The following is a 21,141-nucleotide window of genomic DNA, read 5'->3' as shown; positions in this document are numbered from 1 at the left end:
AGTTCTAGTTTTTAGGGGTGGGGTAGCCTTCACATTCTTGTTGACTGTGAAGGAATAACTGTATCACGTGCTCAGCATGTTGTCAAACTGACAACCATTGGAAGGTCTTGGTGATCAGGCACTTGAGGAGAAATATACACAGGAATATAATAAAAATAACAATAATTAAAGTTGAATAAGAAAATAAAACTAAGATTTTAGTTTGGAATAGTGACAGATGAGAGAATTTGAAGACAATGGGCTTAACTCTTCCTTACATGGTAAAGTGAGGCAATCTGATGAATTTCCTGGTGAGTAGTCTGAAGATTTTTGGTGATGATATAGTCATCCAAAAATTTTCAGAGAACATATGCACACAATGGTTTCCTCTAACCACTGCATGAGTGTTCTCTCCTGAGCCAGCATTAAATTTAATTCCAGATGATTTTAGAGGACCAATCACTTGTGTTCCTGTAGGTCTCTGGCAGTGATGTTTTTGATTATGTAAGATTGTCCACAGTCTTGCTTACACTCAGAATAGACCATGGAAAATGTGGGAGTTCTGGTGAACTTGAGTGATACATGCAGCATCTACACCAAACCTGTAGGCTACCCACATATCATCTATGGTGGCAGTCAAGTCACTTAGGTTTCCTCCCCATTTCTTACACTCTTGTTTTAAATCTTCTTGAGACCCTGATGAAAAAAGATTACAAGGTCCTAAGGGGGCTGGATTTTGTACCTAATACTGCAGGTGTGACACATTTTTGTAAACATTGGACCACCTAGGAGATGGAAAACTTAAATCAATGCTGGAGACTAGTTACTGGAAAAGAAGGCAGTCTGGTTAAAGATTTGATAAGGGCGAACATAATTAGCTGGATAACAGGATCCAGTCTAATCAGCAAGTAGACACCAATAGGCATGGTTGCCACAAATGAAATATCTTATTAGGGACTACCCAAGGTTCATGAAAAAACTGTCTCATGGATTTTTATTTTGTAGTTTATACACACCCTTTTGATAGAAAGGTCCTATTCGGATGGGAAGAGGAAAGTTTCCAAGTTGTATTTTACAGAACAGACACTCTTAAGTTTACAAGGTAAAATTATGCTTAAGATCACATGGATCTATTAGATGCATATGACAGTACAAGGAGCATGTAGTCTTATATCCCATAACAACAGTATAGACATGTATATTAGTGGCAAAATCAGTGTAATTACAAGTATTTAGACTCACAAAAGGGGCTTTAGTTATGGTATTATAAGAAGTACATTGCTCTTTTTGAAAATTGTTAAATATAGAAAAGAGTATTGAAAAGCAGTAGGTTTTTGCTGAAATCTCGAGAGAAAAGCTAAAGGACCCCTGTTAACATAATATTTCTGCTATTGTTTGACTTTGTCCCTCCAAAACTTTTAATTGCCATTGTGATGGTATTGGGAGGTGGGGGCTTTAAGAGGTGTTTATATCTTGAGGGCTCCACCCTCATAAATGAACTAATGTCATTATTGCAGGAGTGGGTTCATCCCCTGTTCTCTCTCTTGTCCTCTCTTTGTCTTTCACCCATGTGATGCCTTCTGCCATGTTATGAAACAACAGAAAGTTCCTTGCCAGATGCTGGCCCCTTGATCTTGGATTTCTCAGCCTCTAGAACTGTGGGCCAACAAATTCCCATTCAGTAAATTACCCAGTTTTGGGTACTCTGTTATAGTAGCACAAAACAAACTAAGACATATGCCCTTAAATTTGAGATAGGTATGGGAATTTGAAGTAAACTGAAGATTTCCAAAGAAAATGTACTGTATAATTAGTAGTAGGATTATAAGATTGTTCCATAAGTGAGTGAAGAAATGCCACAGAGTGTGAAATATTTGCAGGGATGGTGGGGCACATTTATGGGGAAATACATCACGGAAGGGGGAAGAGGAGCTAGTACAAACTATGGCTCATTATCAAAGGCATTATCATTATCAAAGGTTGCAATATGGGGAGTTATGAGTAAAGCAAGGGTTATATTGGAGAGAAGAAAGATAATACAGCAAAGAAGGACAGTGAATGTGATGAGAATAAGAAGTAAAAAAGAGAATCCAAAGAACTATTGTTCTGATGTCTTGGGTGGAATCCTTTATTCTTCTGCTGTCATCTACTTAGTTGTAAGTTTTGGGAAAAGCTGCTTACCTTGTGATATCGTCAGCTTCTGGAGGCTCTTGAGAGCTGTAGTTTAAGTTGTTCTATTGGAGTGCACTTCCATGAAGATTGGCTTTTGTACCTTTTTAGTTAAGAAACACTAATTTAAGGTCGGACTGCCTGGGGTTTGGCAACAGTGTTGGTTGTGAGAAAACATGGATATGATACTAAGAACATATTTATAACCATGGGAATTAGGAAGCTGAATAAAATCTAGCTGTCAATGAAGAAAACTTCCTAAACACCTGCATTTTAATAAAGCTTCATAGGTAGTAATGTAAATCACCAATTGATTCTCCCTTATACAGAGAAGAACCAGGGAGAAGCTATTTCTAAATCTGCCATAAAGTAAGACTCACATCACCTCTCCCTTAATTGCTACTCATTTTATTGCCTTTGTTCTAACTGAACACTGCACTAAAACCGTTTTAAAGTAATATATTTAGAAAGAAATAAAAAGTAACAAACTTTGTTTCTAAATAATTATGTACAGAAGTTTTAACTGCTTCAAAACCTTTTATTATTAAAATGACTAACTAATGCTATGGTTCAATCTTTCTAAGTTTTGGCTACCATGTCCTACATCTTCTTCAAATGCACCAATCACACAATCTGATCATGCAAATGTACACAAATATTTAACTTTAAGAATTACATATTTAATAATATCAAAAAGAGCAATACATTTTAAATAAATCATTTTAAGTCTTTCTTTTTAAGAAAGCTGGAAAGATGGAAACTGAATAACCTTGGAGAACAAGAAAAAATTACAAAATTAATATGATAAATCCTATGATAAACATATTCTCTTTAATAAAATTAATTGTATTTTCTCAGAAGAAAAGATGATGCTTTAATTTCACACATATACCTAAAATACAATATGAAATGTAGCAATAATTTGCTGTCACTGTTGACTTTTTCAATGAATAAACTGAAAAATTATATTTTTTAGAGTAAATAAATATTTTTAAGCAACTTCGCTTTGAAATCTATATTGTTTCTATTTGTAGGCTAAAGCACAAATACTTTTCTTTAAACTTGTTTCATGACCTATAAGAAAATTTATTGTTTGGGAAATTCCTTTTAATATATTGCTTGCATTGATATTGATTTGTTGTTTTATGATTCTTAGTATCCAAAGGTTGCTGATAATTTATGTAATTAACATTTAAAACACCTGATATATTTTCAGGTGATGGCCAACATCCATGCTGCTGACAATCATAACTGCTATTTCTTCTAATGCACAATTAATGACATTAGAAAAATAAATCTATTTTCAATAAATAACAAGTTTTGCTAACTGACTCATTTAACTCACTTTCATAAATGTTGGAATTTCCTTCACAACTTTTTATTTTTTAGGAATATTACAGATTTGAGTAGACAGTCATTATTATCATGCAATATGATTTCATCTACTTATGATGAAAATTCACTGCACTGCAGTTCATTACGCAGCTGATTTTCAGCATTTTCTTCTTTCTACTGATTCTTCAGGAAACCATATCATTGTCCAGTGGACAACGGAATAGAATAAGTTATTTCATTTGGATTTTCTTCCATTACCATACTAATAATGTATTGTGCAAGCAGTATGATTAGTCTTTAATATTATGTGGCTTACAAACTTTTTTCATCATTTATCTTATTTGACAAAGAAATGACAATGCCATGAGATTTCTATCATGATTAAAAAAATTTTTAATTGTAGAAGAGGAAAATATTGTTTTAATATTTTGGATAAATATCAGAAATAATATATGTAATATTTTAAAAGCTAATTTGTTTATAAAATGTTCACTTAGCCTTTATGCATTGATTTTAACAGTAGTAGAGAATATGTACCAGCAGAGTAAGACATTAGTACATCACTTGGAAGTATAGCTTTAAAGTCAAATTCCAAGGACTAAAATTAAGCTTTTGCCACTCTTACTCCAACTACTCAAACTTTTACACTTTGTGTAAAAACAGGAAATATATAAATAATCCAGTGTGAATGCTAAAATACTACAGCTATACATGCATATGAAATACTGCTGTATTGGGTACTGAAATACCACAGGTGACTGCCATAGGTAATACTGTTTCTGCAAAACAGGAGCTAATTCTTATGTATATATATATATTTGAGACAGAGTCTTGCTCTTGTTCCCAGGCTGGAGTGGAGTGGCATGATCTTGGCCTACTGCAACCTCTGCCTCTCAGGATCAAGTGATTCTTTTGCTTCAGCCTCCTGACTAGGTGGGATTACAGGCACCCACCACCACATGCCACTAATTTTTGTATTTTTAGTAGAAACGGGGTTTTTCCATGTTGGCCAGGCTGGTCTCGAACTCCTGACCTCAGGTGATCCGCCCAGCTCGGCCTCCCAAAGTGCTGGATTACAGGCATGAGCCACTGCACCTGGGCAGACTTCTTAAAACTGACACCAATAGTAATAAATCTAGCTTTATCATGTGATGGTAGAACAGTATTTGCAGATTCCATTATGGCTACCCTTTACTGTTCCTAAATACTTTTTTTCTGTAAAACATTTTTAAAGACAAAGATCTTTACTGTTCCTACTTTTTCTTTCCATAAAACATTTTTAAAGACAAGCAAATTTGCAAATTTATTTCTCAATGTTTACCTTTTAATTAGTATTATATGGGGGCTGATATTTACAAAATTGTATTTGTTTTTACCTGGCAAACACTATATTTGAAGTTTCATTAATTTGAAAACCAGATAAACTTGTTTTCGGTTTCCAGTTTTTATTTTTGTCCCAAATTGCTAATCTGAACTAAATAGTTAAATTTAAAATGAACATACATAGTCTAATGTAATGTAAAATATATGGGTAAAAATTTAGTCATTTTGTTATGGACTCTAAAACCTTTCCATATAAGTAGCAATCTTGCTTCTGGTGAAAAGAGATGGGGTGGATTCATGACCATGGAAACTGCTGAGAAGGAAAGATTCAATTTCACTACAACAGTACAAACTTTAAGAAACAAGTTTCTTTTAAATTAAAATAATGTTTGCGCTACTTAATAATTGATTTCTTGACGGGAGAGTCAACTCTATTCTCATTATGCATAAAGCCGGCAAGGAGATTACACAGGCAGTGTTTCTATTTCTTTCATGTGACTTCTGGAATTAGCTCAAGGTTCACAAATGAATAAAAATAAACTTTTTAATTAATACTGTAATTCTTTATTAGTCTTGTTAATGATTACTGGCCCTTCTGATTTTGACAAGAGGTGTAATTTTTATTGGTCTAGTTGGCTAATAGACCTTTGCCTTTGGTGATGTTCTTGTCACACTCCCTTGCATGCTTCCTAGAAAATAACAATTAAATTTAATAGAATATTTATCACTATTTCAAAGCTGTAAACTTTTTTGTACTATATAACTGCCAGGATCTGAATGCAATATTTGCATTTAAATTAATTCAAAAGGATTAAATGGCAGTTTGTAAAGCACAATGAAGTAAATGTAGAGATATACCTGACTTAATAAAATAGCTATTATTTATCTAGCCATTTATGCATTTCAAATATTTTTGAAACATTGCCTTAGCTTAACTTTTTACCAAAAAGGAAATATTAAACCCAATTTAAAAATTACAAAACTGAGTTAACAGAAGTTATATATCTATGCATATATATACACACATACACACATATTATATATATAGAATAATATAAAATTGCCATTTTAAACTATTATTTTAAGCTAGTAAATTTCACATGGTTTAACTGGTGAGTGACTGAGGCATGCTTGGCACTCTGATCTTTGTGCTTTCAAGGCACTGCTCACCACATTGCGGCCTCTATTTCTCCCTGGCAATATGTCCAGTGAAAACAGAAAATTTTGTATTATGTTATACTTTAGATTTACCAGGAAAGCTAGATCTAAAAAAGGTGGAGTGGACTTTGTTTGTCATATAAACATACATATGCTTTAAGATAACTTAAATTCAGCTTATGATAGTAATTTTTTTAAAGGTGTACCTTAGAGCTGCCTGATCCATCTCTTACATAAATTTCTATCTTTGTAATGCTATTAAGTTTTAATACCTTTACCTTTAGAAATGAAATACCAAAAACATAGAATAGGTAGTGATTAAATTCCACTTGTTAGTTGAAGAACACAGAAATTATATCTCTGATTCTTGCTTAGATGTAATTGGTCAGATATGAGACAATTAACTTATTCAGCTCTAGGGAACTCATGTAGAAAGAAACCTGGAAGAATACATGAAAACTTTTACGTGGCTTTGAGTGAATAAATCATTATTATATATCTGGGGAAAATGAAGAATTGAGATATAACCAGGTAACTTCCAAATTTCATCCAGTTCTAAATTTGATGACTCAATTCAGTTCAACAAAAATTTAATGATTAGGATTACATGTGAGCACAGTGGCCCGGTTATTGCAGAATAATACAAAATCAAGGACAAGATTCCAATCTGCATGGGTTTCAATTAACATGATGCCATATAAAAGTAAGAACTCCCTATATATTTAAAATATTTGCGATAACATGGCCATGTTAGTATATCACTTTTAGCTAGCACATTATTCTTTAAGGTGAGGAGGCTTCCAAATTCTTCCCTAACAATGTACAAAAACAGTGTTAGATAAGTTTTATAAATATTCTGAAACAATCATAATGACAGTAATGGCTGAACTATTTTAAAATATGTTAACTTCATGATTATAATAGCTAATGCTATTATCTCAACCTAATCATATTATTTAATTTTTAGAGCACACTGAGAATTAGTTACGTTTAGTATGTCCATTATACAGTCAAAGGAACAAATTACACTTGCACAAATTTCCTGCAGCAGTTGCTGGCGAACTGAGCACTTGAAATCATACCTGGCTTCAAAGTCCAAGTTGCTGAGCCTCAGGCCTCACTGCTTTTTGTGTAGTTATTGTGGTTTCTTCTATGTGGGAACTACTGTGGAAAGCAGAAAGCATGAGTTTTAAAATTACTTTGTACCATGTTGAATCTCACATTTGAAATTTACTAACTGTGATTTAGGAAACTATCAGTTAAAATTTTTGAGAGAGCTCTGTTATCTCCTAGCGATTCACTAAGCACAGCTCCTACCACAGAGCACACTGTAATCTCACTATAAACATTCATTTTTTCTTCCACTCTTTAATGAAAAGCAAGGGATTTTAAGTGTACTTCTGGAAGTGTCTACTGAAATATCATAATTCAGAAATACATGGAACGTAATTATTAAGGTAACCACAAACTTTATTAAAGAAATGCATTTGTATTCATTTAAATACCTATTTTAATTTGAGCTGGATAGTAGATAAGGTTTGTTAGTATGAATGTGTTCAGATATATTATCAAATTAGTACTATATATCAGCACTATATATATAAATACATATAAACATATTAACTTATATAATTTTTAATTTTTATGTAAATAATATATACATAAATCATTCACAGGTATGGAACAATACTTGGGAGTTGCTAATTTATAGAGTAAAGGTCTCTGATATTATACATATATTATGCAGTTGCTTTTAGAATATATATTTTTGTAACAGTTTCCAGATAAAGCATATCTAAACTCTCTAAAAATTTCAAAAAGGTGAAATTCCAGTATATTAATTTTGCTGTAAAAGAAACCACAATGTTAACTCACGTATCTTTAATTTATCATATTCTTCTATGCTTTATGTTGTAGGCAGAATACAGAAAATATAGATGTTTTTATGCTAGAAGCCTCTTAAAATTATGGTATTGAAATTAGTCTTCTGTTAATGAAGTAACTGCTTGGGTCAAGATTATTATTGAATGAGTAACTCATCTCTAAAAATTTGAATTGTTCTTTATCTCTTAGAAGCTAAGTGGGGGAGACAAACGAATTTGAATTGTTCTTTATCTCTTAGAAGCTAAGTGGGGGAGACAAACCACCAGTTCCAAGGAGAAGCAGATATCTTCAGTAAAATGTGAATTATGAGAGTAACACAGGAACAAAACATATTAAAACCCAGAGGCCATTTAGTACAGTTGATGTTGTCCTGAAAGGTCGAATTGCGGAGGGGTGTTATTTACCTGTGTAGTAAGCCAGAGACCACATAGTCAATAGATTGCACATAGATTTAGATAGTTCTGTTTCTGGTGATGCCTGATTAACGTTCTTAAAAAATAAAACAGAGCTAAATATTAGAGAAAAAATAATACTTATAATATGAATTGATGAACTAAATTAATTGTACATAAATATAGTGTTTATCTCTGGAAGGTTTGGCTTATTACATTTTTTTTTTCCAAGACAAAGTTTTGCTTTGTCGCCCATTCTTTAATGTTGCCTAATTTTTTTGTATGTTTAGTAGAGATGGGGTTTCACTATGTTGGCCAAGCTGGTCTCGAACTCCTGAACTCGTGATCCGCCTCAGCCTCCCAAAATGCTAGGATTACAGGTATGAGCCGCCGTGCCTGGCCAGCTTGTTACTTTTTTCCGATCTTCAACATTTGCATTTTTCTCTGCTGTATTGTTCAAACATCTTCACTTTGTACTGCAGAACACAAGATACTATGAGTCTACATTTCTACTTTTTAAGATTATATACGATGACCTATAATATATGATCTTACTCCTCTTTCTGTGACTTCAAAGAATCTCTCTCCTTCTCCCTCTTAGATTCTACGTCAGTATTTTTTATGATTCCTATTGCTGACTCCCTATCGCCACTACCATTGTTTTAGTCTAGGCATAATATTATGATGTTTTATTTCAATAGCTTCCTTTCTGATCTTCCAGCTTTCATTCTAAACCATTTTAAAACCATCTTTCATGTTTTTTTTTTTTTTAAATCTGCAAATCCAATCTCACCATCAGTGTTTTTAGGAATTAGGTTGTCTTTTTTATTTAATTCAAAATATTCTATATCATTTACCTCTTTTCAGTTTTTTTTTTCTTTTTTCTTTTTCTTTTTAATCCCTCTCTATTTTCCTTGGTGAGCTGTGGACAATTCTATTTATACTTCCCTCAATGAAAGCATGTTTATCTCTACATGTTTTACTTCTTTTTGTTTTTGCCTGAAATGTCCTCAATCTCCTTACCTTCATTTTTTACTTAAATAATTTTTCTTTTAACATATGCTGCAAATGCCTTCTTCTCCATGAAAGCTTTTAATCCTAAGTCTTATTTGGATGTTTTTCACCAACCATTTTTATCAGATTCATCATGATGCTTCATTAGCAGATGCTGTGATTAAGAATATTCCCAATGATACTAAATAATATGAGACATTTCAAGTTCTATATATTTACCCATTTTTAGTTAAACATTTAATTTTAAAATAACAGTAGATTCACCTGCAGTTGTAAGAATAAATACAAAGAGATCCCACAAACATTTTATCCAGTTTATTTTAATAATATCATCTTATAAAACTATGGCAGAGATCTCAGCTAAAATACTGACTTTGATCTTATTCAGATTTCTGCAGTTTTACATGTACAAATTTAAGTATGTGTGTTTATATTTAGTTCCATGCAATTTTATCAAATATGGACATTTTCATATATCGCACCTTAAAAATATAGAGAATAATTTCCTCACTACTGCTATATGTGATGTTACACTTTTATAAAAGTATACTCACTTCTTCCCCACTCTTATTTTCATCCATATCACTTGCCAACCACTAATCATTGTCACATTTTTTTTTATCTGAAAATGTTACAAAATGAATGAATGGAAAGACAAAATGTGATGTGTATATACAATAAAATATCATTCAGCCTTAAGAAAGAATGAAATCAACGACAAATGCAGCAACATGGATTAAGTTTGAGGCCATTGTGCCAAGTGAAATAACTTTATCACAAAAGAAAAAATATTGGGATTCCATTTATATGAGGTATCTAGAGGAGTCAAATACATAAAGACAGAAAACAGAATAGTGGTTGCCACAGGCTGGAGGAAGTAAGAGTAAAGAATTCATGCTTAATAGGTACACAGTGTCAGATGGGGAAGAGGAAAAAGTTTTGACGATGAACGGTGCTTATGATAGCACAATAATGTAATGTACTTAGTGCTACAAAACTGCATGCTTAAAAATGCGATTTTTATGTTGCATATATTTAACCACAATAAAAAGTCACATAAATGAAATTATGCAGTATATTACCTATTGATAATAGGTTTTTTCAATCAGCATAAATCTGTGGAGAGTCATTCAAGTTTTTGTGTGTATCAAAAGTTTATTTCTTGTTAATCTTTCTATATTGTTTTCTTCATCTATTTGTGTTTCCTTTTACCAGCACCACATTGCCTTTCTTACTACAGCTGTATAGTAAGCTTTGAAGTTGGATAATGTCAGTCTTCTGGCTTTATTTATCTACGTTGATAGTGTACTGCCTATTCTGGGTCTTTTGCCTTCCCATATAAACATTAGAATAAGTTTGTCAGTACCCCCCAAAATAAATTGGTTATATTTTGATTTAGAATGCACTGATTCTATAGATCAAGTTGGGAACAGCAGATCCTCAATAGTATTGACTCTTTCTATCTATGAACATGGAATAGCTCTTTAATTACTTTGTTCTTTGATTTCTTTTATCAGAATTTTTTTTTTAGCTTTCCTCATAGACATTTCATACTACTCTTTTTCTAAAATTTTAAAGTGTAACAGTTTCAACATATTCCATAAAAACTGAAACCTATTTTGAGTTAATTCTTAGGTAAAATCTGAGACATAATTCAAGATATGGTTCTTCTATTTTTATCTATGTATCTATCTATCTATCTATCTAGCCTATGAATGTGCATATAATGTGTAGCATTGTTAAAAATGAAAAATAGCAGATGTAAGAAAATATTAGACTGATTACACAAACATGTTCAGAATTGATTGCTCCAGCACAGATTGTCAAAAAAGGTTATCATACATCCATTGAATTGCTTTGGCACATTTATTCCAAAATTAGCTGTACCTGTTCGTTTGATTTTGTTTTGGAGGTTATCTATTCTGTTACATTTATCCGTGTGTCTGTCCTACATTAACACCACACTAACTTAATTATTTTAGCTAGATATTATGACTTATTATTGAGTGGAGTGATTCTTTCCACTACATATTACTTTTACAAGATTACATTAAGTATTGCATTGCTCATATCTTCCCATATAAATTTTAGAATAATCTTTTCTATATCTACAAAAAAACCCTTATTGACATTTTCATATAGATTTTAAAAAAATATCTATACCTATTTGAGGAATATTAATGTCATGGGATATGGGGGGGTTCTCTACAGCTTGGTAGGAAGTCAGAAGACCCCAGGTTTGATTCAGCTTCTGCCATTGCTTGGAAGGCTTAGAGGCAATTATCCTAGATGACTTCTGTCACTGGGTGGAGGTTTAGAAAATGCCTAGAGTGATCGTGTTTTTTGCCTAAGTTGAGGAGAATGAGTTACTGTGTCTGAGTGGCTCTCTGTTGTTGTGTGGGAGCTTGGGAGATGTAAACTCTATATGGCCTTCAGCTGCTGAGTGGAGGGCCAGGAAACACAAGACCTACCATACTGATGTTTCTTTATTATCAAAAACACCTTTCTGTACTCATATTTCTGTCTATAATTAAACATTGCATTTAAGACACTTTACTCTTGGTAGAATCCAAGACTGAAGAAAGAATGTATTTATTTAGATGAAGTTATGAGTATTAACCCTGGTAACATATTTGGTTATATTTGTTGTCATTTTTCATGCTGTCTTTCATCTTTACTTGGAGGATATTTCTTTGAATTGTGAGCCCGGTTTTACTATCTAGTTGTATTATTTAGTCCATTCATTTCACTTATTTATGTCTTTCATGCAGATATCCATGGAAATTAATAAAGAAATGTAATAAAAATATGCTTTTGATATACCCAAAGTCTTCTGAAGGACAGTGAAAATTTCAACTTTAAAGAATATGAAAATAGGATAAATAGGCATAGAGAAAATCCAATAAAACTTTTATCAACTGAATTCAATAAAAAATACTGTTTGTAATGCATGTTGAATTGACCTAACTAAAATGTGATTGCTTCTGACTAGTTTAAAGCAAGAAGCTCTGGATAAGCTATGCACTTTATAATTTGAAATAAATACACTCTGTCCCTATTTTTCAAATAAAGGCACCCTTTTTTTAATATCTGCTATTTTTCATTTTTAACAATGCTAAACATTACATGTACAATATTCATATCAAATATAGTACATATCTAAAGAAATGCTTTACACATTGTTTAATTTAAACCCTCTATGTGGCTGGTGTCCTCTGACCTTTCTGCCCCCACTACTGTGTAATAGGAAATCAGTGGAGTTGCCAAATACAGAAACCATAGAAATCCTCTCATTCTTCCCAGTCTCAGGTATCAAGGTCTTACTACCTCTAGGACCATTCTCCTCTGCTGAAGTCAAAAACTTTCCCAAAGTAATTGTTAAACAATCTAGAACAAATGTCAATTGTTCTAGACATTTGATGTAGAAACAGCTTTTTCTGATGAAAATGGACAAAGACATATTCAGGCCTAAACACCTTCATTATAAACCTAAATTGTAAAGACTGGTCATCACATCAAAAATAATGTCCTAATTGATGTCAGATTATAATCATTTATAATAAATTTTCAGTCCTCCCACATGCTCATCTCCCTAACATATTATAACTCATTTTAGTTTGGATATGTTTTCTACTCTATCAGTCAATGCTTACGTTGTTTTTATCTTCTAATGATTAAAAATTTCTGCAATTACTTTCTAGAACAAATTAGACTATAAAATGACTGGATTGTTTTTATGTTTACTTCTAATATCAGGACTGACTTTTTGCTTTGTTTCTCATTTAAATTAATTAGACTCTACAGGATTATATCATGTGTGATGCATTCAATACCATTTTTGTGTGAACATGAAGTATCAAACTGAACTACTTTTGTTTTGAATTTGGTTCTTGAACAATAGAATATCAATGTGTAGTTTACAGAATTGTTCTTATCCTTTGATATCATATGCTAATAGTACAATTATAAATTAAATTTATAATGCCTTTTAATGACAGCAAAGCAGACTTGTTGAGAAACCAAATTAAGATAAATATTTTGTAGGAAGAGAAATTAATCAATTATATATGAAGCAATTTGGATCTATGAATAAAATGGACAATCCTCCAAATCCCCATACCATTTCTAAAATAAAATAAGCAAATCCATAGCCAAAATATATTTACTTTAATTTTGACTAAGAGTTGATTAAAATGAATGGAAGTGGAAGATAATATTTTAATCTTTCCTGTAAGCAAACCCTTTTGACATTGTTTGCAAAAACCAAGCTGGAATATATTCTGTCATGATATGTGATTACAAATAGTTGTGAACTAATAAAATAATACTTTTTCAAGATTTATGGAAAAAATATAAATGTTTCAAATATAAAAATGGCTATAAATTAATATTGATAATAACAAAAAGCATGGTAAGTTATATTTTAATGTATATATTATCAGGTAATTATTAATGATTACTGTCTCATAACAAATTACCCCAAAAGATTGTGAATTAAAACAACACACATTTGTTATCTTGAAGATTCTGTGGATCAGTAAATAGCACAGTTTAGTTAGGTGCCTCTAACTCAAGATCTTTCACTAGGTTGCAATGGAGATGTTAACCAGGGCAGGAGTCATCTTCAGACTTGACATATGAAAGCAACACTTCCAAATGTGATCACTGGGCTGTTACCTGTTACCTACCTGTTTTCTTGCCATGTGGGCCTATTCCCAACAGTGCTGCTTGCTTCTCTCAAAACAAGAACAAAGAGAGAGAGAGAGGGAGAAGCAAAATGAAAGTCACAGTTTTTTTGTAATCTAATCTCAAATCAATCATTTTTGCCAGAGACACTAGAAGGAAGGTATTAGTTCCAACTCACATTCAAGACAGAGAGATTACACAAGGATGTAAATTTTAGAAGGCAGAGACTATTGGGGGCCATTTTAGAGGCTGTGTGCTAAAATGTATTTGCATATTTGGATATGGATAATTGTGTATCATTTTAAAAAAATGAACAGTCTCTAAGGCTGCATAAATTGTTTTATATATCAACATAACTTCTGTGCTAGAATGCATATGTTTACATTTCACATTTAAATAATAATATGGACAAAAGGATCACCTAATAAATGTCAGCTGAAGTCAAATTTATGTGATCTCTGCTCATATATAGGACCCAAATCTCTATTAGAAACTTACCTAAGTGGCAAAACAGTGTCCTGTTTTCCTGCATGCATTACCAGCTGATTTGTCTTTCACAGTGAACCAGGGGAAAGCTACTACTACAGGAGATTTCTGCTTGTGACTTATTCTTTAATAAAAGCATTCTATACACACTTTTGAAAATTATTTGAAAAGTTTCTAATTATGCTATTTTGCCACTTATGTAGCTAAATTAGGCAAGAAAAAACTCCAGAGTGCCAACAGTGCATATGCAAATGTTCCTATTAATTTATTAAAATGAAGAGCATCCATAACAGTGCACTAAACTTTGGAATTTGAATATGAATTGCATCAGGAATGCTAAAGGGTACATCTTTTGGATATTTTATATGTTTGTTCACTGTGCTGCCCGCACTTATCTAAAAATCCTAAATTATAAAGTGTTATTAACAAAATTAAACTAATTACTATCCAAAACTCACCATGTATCTTCTAAATAATATGAAACTCCACAGAACCTCAAAAAGTAATAAAAGTAAAGAATACGTTCCTCTTCTGAGGGACAAATAAAGATAATCTGTAAAGAAAACAGGCTAAACACAGGTCTACAATTCCCTCCCTCTTACCACTTCCTATCTCAAATCATAACCATAAAAAGGTGCTGGTAGATCCTGTATGATGCATTTAACCAAAGCACAATTGACTAATACAAGAATCTCACACAAACTACCATTCATCTGGTAGTGTAAATTGTATGCAGACTTGCAAAGATCACAATTGTTAGTAACCATTAAGCTCATATGGAAAATACTTAGAATCCATTTACCAAAGTATCAAGTGAATTAGCAAAAAGAACCCATGATTATAGTAAAAGGTAACAAAATAAGGTGAACACAATATTAAAATATGTAAGTGGAATGATAGTGTAACTGAAACATAATAATATAAATATTTAATAAATATTTAATAAAGCTATTGAAATAGAGAAGACAAAAGGATATATGAGCCTAGATCCAAAATTCTAATAGAGGTCAAAGCTAGAATTGGTGTGGTTAGAGGAGAAAATAATTTTTGAAAAGTGGAAAGAGTAAAGAAGCACACTAACCTCTTTGTAGGAACAAAGGACATCATGGATAAGGAGAAAATCATACAATGGACTCAGAAGCTTTGATTTACAAAAAATTGTATTTACACTAAATGTCACCAACAATGATGGAAAATGGCATAATAGAATAATGTCAACTAAGTATTGAGATAAAATAAATTTCACCTTATATTTATGCATTTATTTATTTTTATCATTTTATGAATAAGGAACATTTGTTTTCTGTTCAAATAAATATGAAAGAAAGTAATATCAGTGTATCGTTATTAAAGGAAATGCTAAAAGATGTACTTCTGAAAGAATATCTGACATCCAAAAAGATACAATGAGTAAGACTTGACATCCAGGAAAAAAAGACCAAGAAAAGGATAAAACTTAATTAAATTGATTACATAAAATAAATACATATTTTCAAATTTGAGTGATTAGTAGTAAAAATAATATCAATTTAAAAAGCATCTAAATCAAAAGGATATTACTGAAAATAAAATACTTTAAGATCCTTATTGTACATAAAGTTAGTAAATGTTAAATTTCTGGTTTGATAATTTATGTATTTTTAAATTCGCATCATGATCACTGAGTGTTTAACATCCTACAAAGTAGATAAGAAATAGAAAAGAAAAACGTTACTTTATTCATGTGAAGTCAAGGAAACAAAGACAAAAGAAAATTTTTAAAAATGCAGTACTAATAGCACAAAATAAAGACAATAGAATCAGCCCAAATAATATTTATACCCATGTTCAATGTTAGCAGAATAATCAAGATAGCTAAGTGATAAAGGATGTCGTTAGATTAAAACCAAACTACAAACCCCTTCAAAAGACAAAAAAGAAAAAAAAAAAAAAACATAGGAAGACAGATAAACTGAAATTCAAAGGTTGGAAAAATAACTTCAATATATAGTCTTTTAGGAACTGAAGTACAGCTAATATCAGCTAAAAAAGACTAATATGGCTGGGGGGAAAAACAGAAGTAAGAGACTTATCTGATTAGATTAGTTTCCTGTGGCTGCTCTGATAAGTCACCAGGAACTTCATGGCTTAAAACAACAGAAATTTATTCACTCAAAGCTCCGGGAGCCAGAAGTTTGAAATTAATTTGACTCGGCTGAAATCAAGGTGCCAGCAAGATCCCAGAGATCTTGAGATCTGAGAACCTTTGGAGGCTCTCAGAAGCAATCAATTTCTTGCCTCTTCCAGCCTCTGGTGGCTGTCAGTATTCCTTGGCTTGTGGCTGCATCACTCCAGTCTTCAAGGTCAGCCTCTTATCAATATTCTTAACTTTTTCTCATCTACCAAAGATTTTCCTTTGTCCCCCTTTTTTTTTCCAGATTCAGAAATATTCACAATTTCTAGAGTTAGAACATGTATATTTTTAGGGGAGGGGAAGCATTCTTCAGATTATCACAGTATCAGCATTTATTTGTTTTAAAAAATACACTTAAAATATAAACAGTTCAAAGTTTCTACCTATGATCAGTTGTCTTCTAAATACATAAAAGTGCATTTGGCTGAATTGCAAAGAAGCTGAAAAATTCTCGCATTCTAGTTTCTCACTTCAATAAAGTTTTCTCAGTAATTGATTTGCCTAACAGTTAAAATAAGTAAGAAAGTATGTGCAAATTTTAAGAACATAATTAACAAGCGTGGCTTTATAGACATAAGGTCTATAGATACAAAAAATAAGAAAGTTAATCTCTTTATAATAAAAATGGAACATTAACACAGACTGACCATGAAGCATGCATAGAAATGCAAAATTACATCCTCTGTTCATAGTAAATTTAAGATCTAAATAAAAAAAATATTTTATTATATAATAAAATAAAAAATATTTTATTAAATGGGTTAATATTGGATTAAAACATTTAATTTAATAATTAAAATGATCACATTTCAAATCCTGTTGCGATTACAGGGAACAAACTAACTTGTGTTTATTTGTTTTATTTTTCCAAGTCAGATTTATTAAGATATTTACATAAAGTAAACATTTCCCTCTTTAATGTACAGTTCTATGAGTTTTGACAAATGCATATAGTCATATAATTACCAGCAAAATCAACTTATAGAAAATGTCCAGTAGCCTAAAATGTCCCCTTTTGCCATTTTGTAGTCAAGCACACAGCCAACCCTTAAGCATACCTGTTTTCTGCTATAGTTTTGCTTTTTGAGTCTTTCGTAGACTTCATATGATTCTCAGCTCTACACTGAATCATCCAGTATACATTTCTTTTATTAGATCATAGTTTATTTATATTAGTCTGAAAACTGTACCACTCAACACACCCTTTGTATAAGTTGATTAAAGACTAATTATTGAAATTAGAGAGATTTATAATCTACACTTAGAAAACATTACCTTCTGATTTATGTTGACTACTATGCAATTATGTTTTATTCACTATGTTATTTTTGTATTCTTCCATGATCAGTAGTCAATGATTACTCACTCAACAAATCTATGCAGAGCCCTTCAAGAAATGCAGTAAAGCATGGTTTCATTGATTAACAGGGAAAGCTACTTTCATATAGTTAACAGATTGGTAAGGGAGGCTGATGTTTATTTTTAAATTGGGATTGAAATGATTGTTTTAAAGGAGAAGTAGAGTTCTGTAAAAGTGTAAAGGTCTACACCAGGGGAAACATGATTAATATTATTGGCTGTCACAATTCTCTGTGGAAGTGACATTTAAGCTGAAATCTAAATAGTACCTGACTGTTAGATTAAGAGTCTGTGAGATGTATCTGAAGAATCTGAACATTTGAACAATGAATAGGCATCCAAGTATGAAGGGTACTGTATAGTTGTGCTCAACTTCTTCTAATTTTTTTTTGCTACAGTAATTAAGAGGGTAAAAACTGAGATTCTTTATGTACATAAAGTTGAACCTAGGATTCTGTTGATTTTATTTATCTTTGTCAATGAAACTCATATATACCATAAATTTAGAAAAATTAATTTAGGGGATGGAGAGACACTAAATAAAACATCCATATTGTGTGTGGAGATTACACTTCATACTGTCTGGTTTTGAGACAACTGCTGAAGGTGTGACTTCCTCATGTATCCTGTAGCAGCTTCTTTTATCAGTCAATTTTATGCAGTTATAGTGTACATATCATAAAGTTAAAGCATGGAATATTTACATATTCCCAGAAAATTTAAGTGTCCTTTTGCTGTTAACTTCTCCTAGTCAGGCAATAATTTTTATCATTATACATGAGATTTCCTTGTTTCAGAAGAATTTCTCATAAAATCCAGTTGAAAAGAATAGGGATTCTATAGAGTGTAATGCTCTGAAAATGTCAATTGGGTCAAGTTGGTCAATTGTGTTGTTAGTTTTTCTATTTATTGATTTGTTGTTTATTCTATCAATTCCTGAGAAACTGATGACAAAATCTCCTCCATGATTTTGGATTTTTCTATTTCTGTCACTTATTCTTATCTGAATTTTGATGTTCTGTTCTTATTTTGATGTTCTGTCCTTATTTTGATGTTCTGTCCTTACACCCACACATATTTTGATTTTTTGTTTATTCCATATAAATAATAAATAACAAATTTATTATTATTACATTGGTTATCCCTTTGGTTTTTACTTTTTAATTGTTGCTGTTGTTTCTTTGCTTCTGCTATGCTGCATTCTTTTTGGTGGAGGTTTAATTTTCTGTCCATTACCTTTGTAGCTATACCTATTTTTTATTTTTAGTTGTTGCTCTAGTACTAACAATGTGAATCCTTAACTCATCTGTCTAATCAGGGTCAACATTATCCTTCTTCACATTTCAAGATTTCCACCTAAACTTTGGACTTGCTGCTTTTTTCTTTCCCCTTCACATTAGACGTTTCACACTACACAATTCATGATGCATGTTTTCACTTTACAACTGTCATAAAAGTACAGCAGTATAATTTTGTCTACCTGTCTTTCTCGTCCTTTGTGATTGTTGCCTTATCTTTCCCTCCTCAAATGTTACAACCTCATCCTATAGTACTGTTATTTCTGTTTGCACAAGTACTTTTAAATAAATAATGAAATTTAAAAACACAAACTTTTATATTTTTCCTCTTACTTACACTTGTTTAGATCTTTATTCCTATGTGTAGATCCAAATTTCAATCTGGTACCATTTTCATTCATCCTTGTAGCACAAGCTTGTTAGTGTCAAACTCTCCAAGACTTTATTTATCATAATGTCTTTCAAATTTACTCTTGTTTTTGAGAGTTATATTTATGGATATTTAATTCTAAATTGACTGACATTATTTGTTGTTTTTTAGTTTCTTACGGATAACTACCCATTAATTGTAGCCTCCATTATTTTTGATGAGAAATTATAATTCTTATCTTCATTTCTTATATATAATATACCACTTGTCCTTTCTTTAAACTTTGAATTCTTTCAGTTTTTTTTCTTGTCTGAGATTTTCAATAATTTGAGCACTGTGTATCTATTTATCCGACTTGGATTTTGGTGAGCTACTTGTCTCAGTAGTTCAAAATGTAAATTTTGTTAAATTTAGAAAATTTTTAGCTTTCACTTTTACAAAAAAGTTTTTAACACACAATATTTCTCATCTCTTCTTTGGACTCCAATTACACATATGTTACATTGTTTGATATTGTCCTGAACATTCTAGATGCTCCTTTTCCTTTAATTTTTATCTTTCTGTCTTAAGTTTCCTCGTGGTGCCATGAGAAAAATGCCTTCTTGCATCTGAGATTTATGGTGTGATTTGGGACTCATTCCCAGAAATTTTCTTGAGCATCCCAAATGATTTTATAAGTTATATTAAATTCTGAAATGATTTCCCTTAAATTTATGCAACCTACAGTTGATTAGATTTTCTGAAATCAAACATATTCTGAAGTTGAACAATATTTAATTGAGATTAAAGCATAATATATAAAGGAACTGGGATACAATTTAGACCTCATACAGAAGATATGTCATATGTGAGTTCTAAACAGTGTTATAATATGATCGATAGCTTTCTTTGGCTATATTGCTGAGATTGGACTACCAGGAAAAGTGAGATGTCAAGAATGAAAGCAGTAAAGAGGTGATGATACTTGTAATACTACAGTGTAACAGAGATAAAAATGTTCCTGATTGAAGATTTGTTTAAGAATATCATTAAATGTTCCTAATGTTCTATTTTATATCAATGTTTATGACTGAAAATGTCTTGGTGCCTCTGGAATTTTGCTTTTTAGCTCGTACATATATTCATATTTTATATATATTTACATATATTATATTAATTATAATATTAAATATCGTATATGATATTTAAGATTATATTTTATATAATTATAATTGTAAGATATAATATAATAAGTAATAAAAATACTTCAGTAATAAAGATAATATTGTGTAAGTTTTATGTTTAAACTAATTTTCCTTAAACAATAGGTAATGTTTATAGTGATAATTCTAAGACTCAATCAAACAACATAATATCCAAACATACTATAAATTAAAAATGTTTCGGCCCGGCGCGGTGGCTCAAGCCTGTAATCCTAGCACTTTGGGAGGCCGAGACAGGCGGATCACGGGGTTAGGAGATCGAGACCATCCTGGCTAACACGGTGAAATCCCGTCTCTACTAAAAAATACAGAA

The sequence above is a fragment of the Macaca thibetana genome, chromosome 5, assembly GCF_024542745.1.
Source record: "Macaca thibetana thibetana isolate TM-01 chromosome 5, ASM2454274v1, whole genome shotgun sequence".
Classification (NCBI taxonomy): Eukaryota; Metazoa; Chordata; class Mammalia; order Primates; family Cercopithecidae; genus Macaca; species Macaca thibetana.
This window is presented reverse-complemented; position numbering follows the sequence as displayed.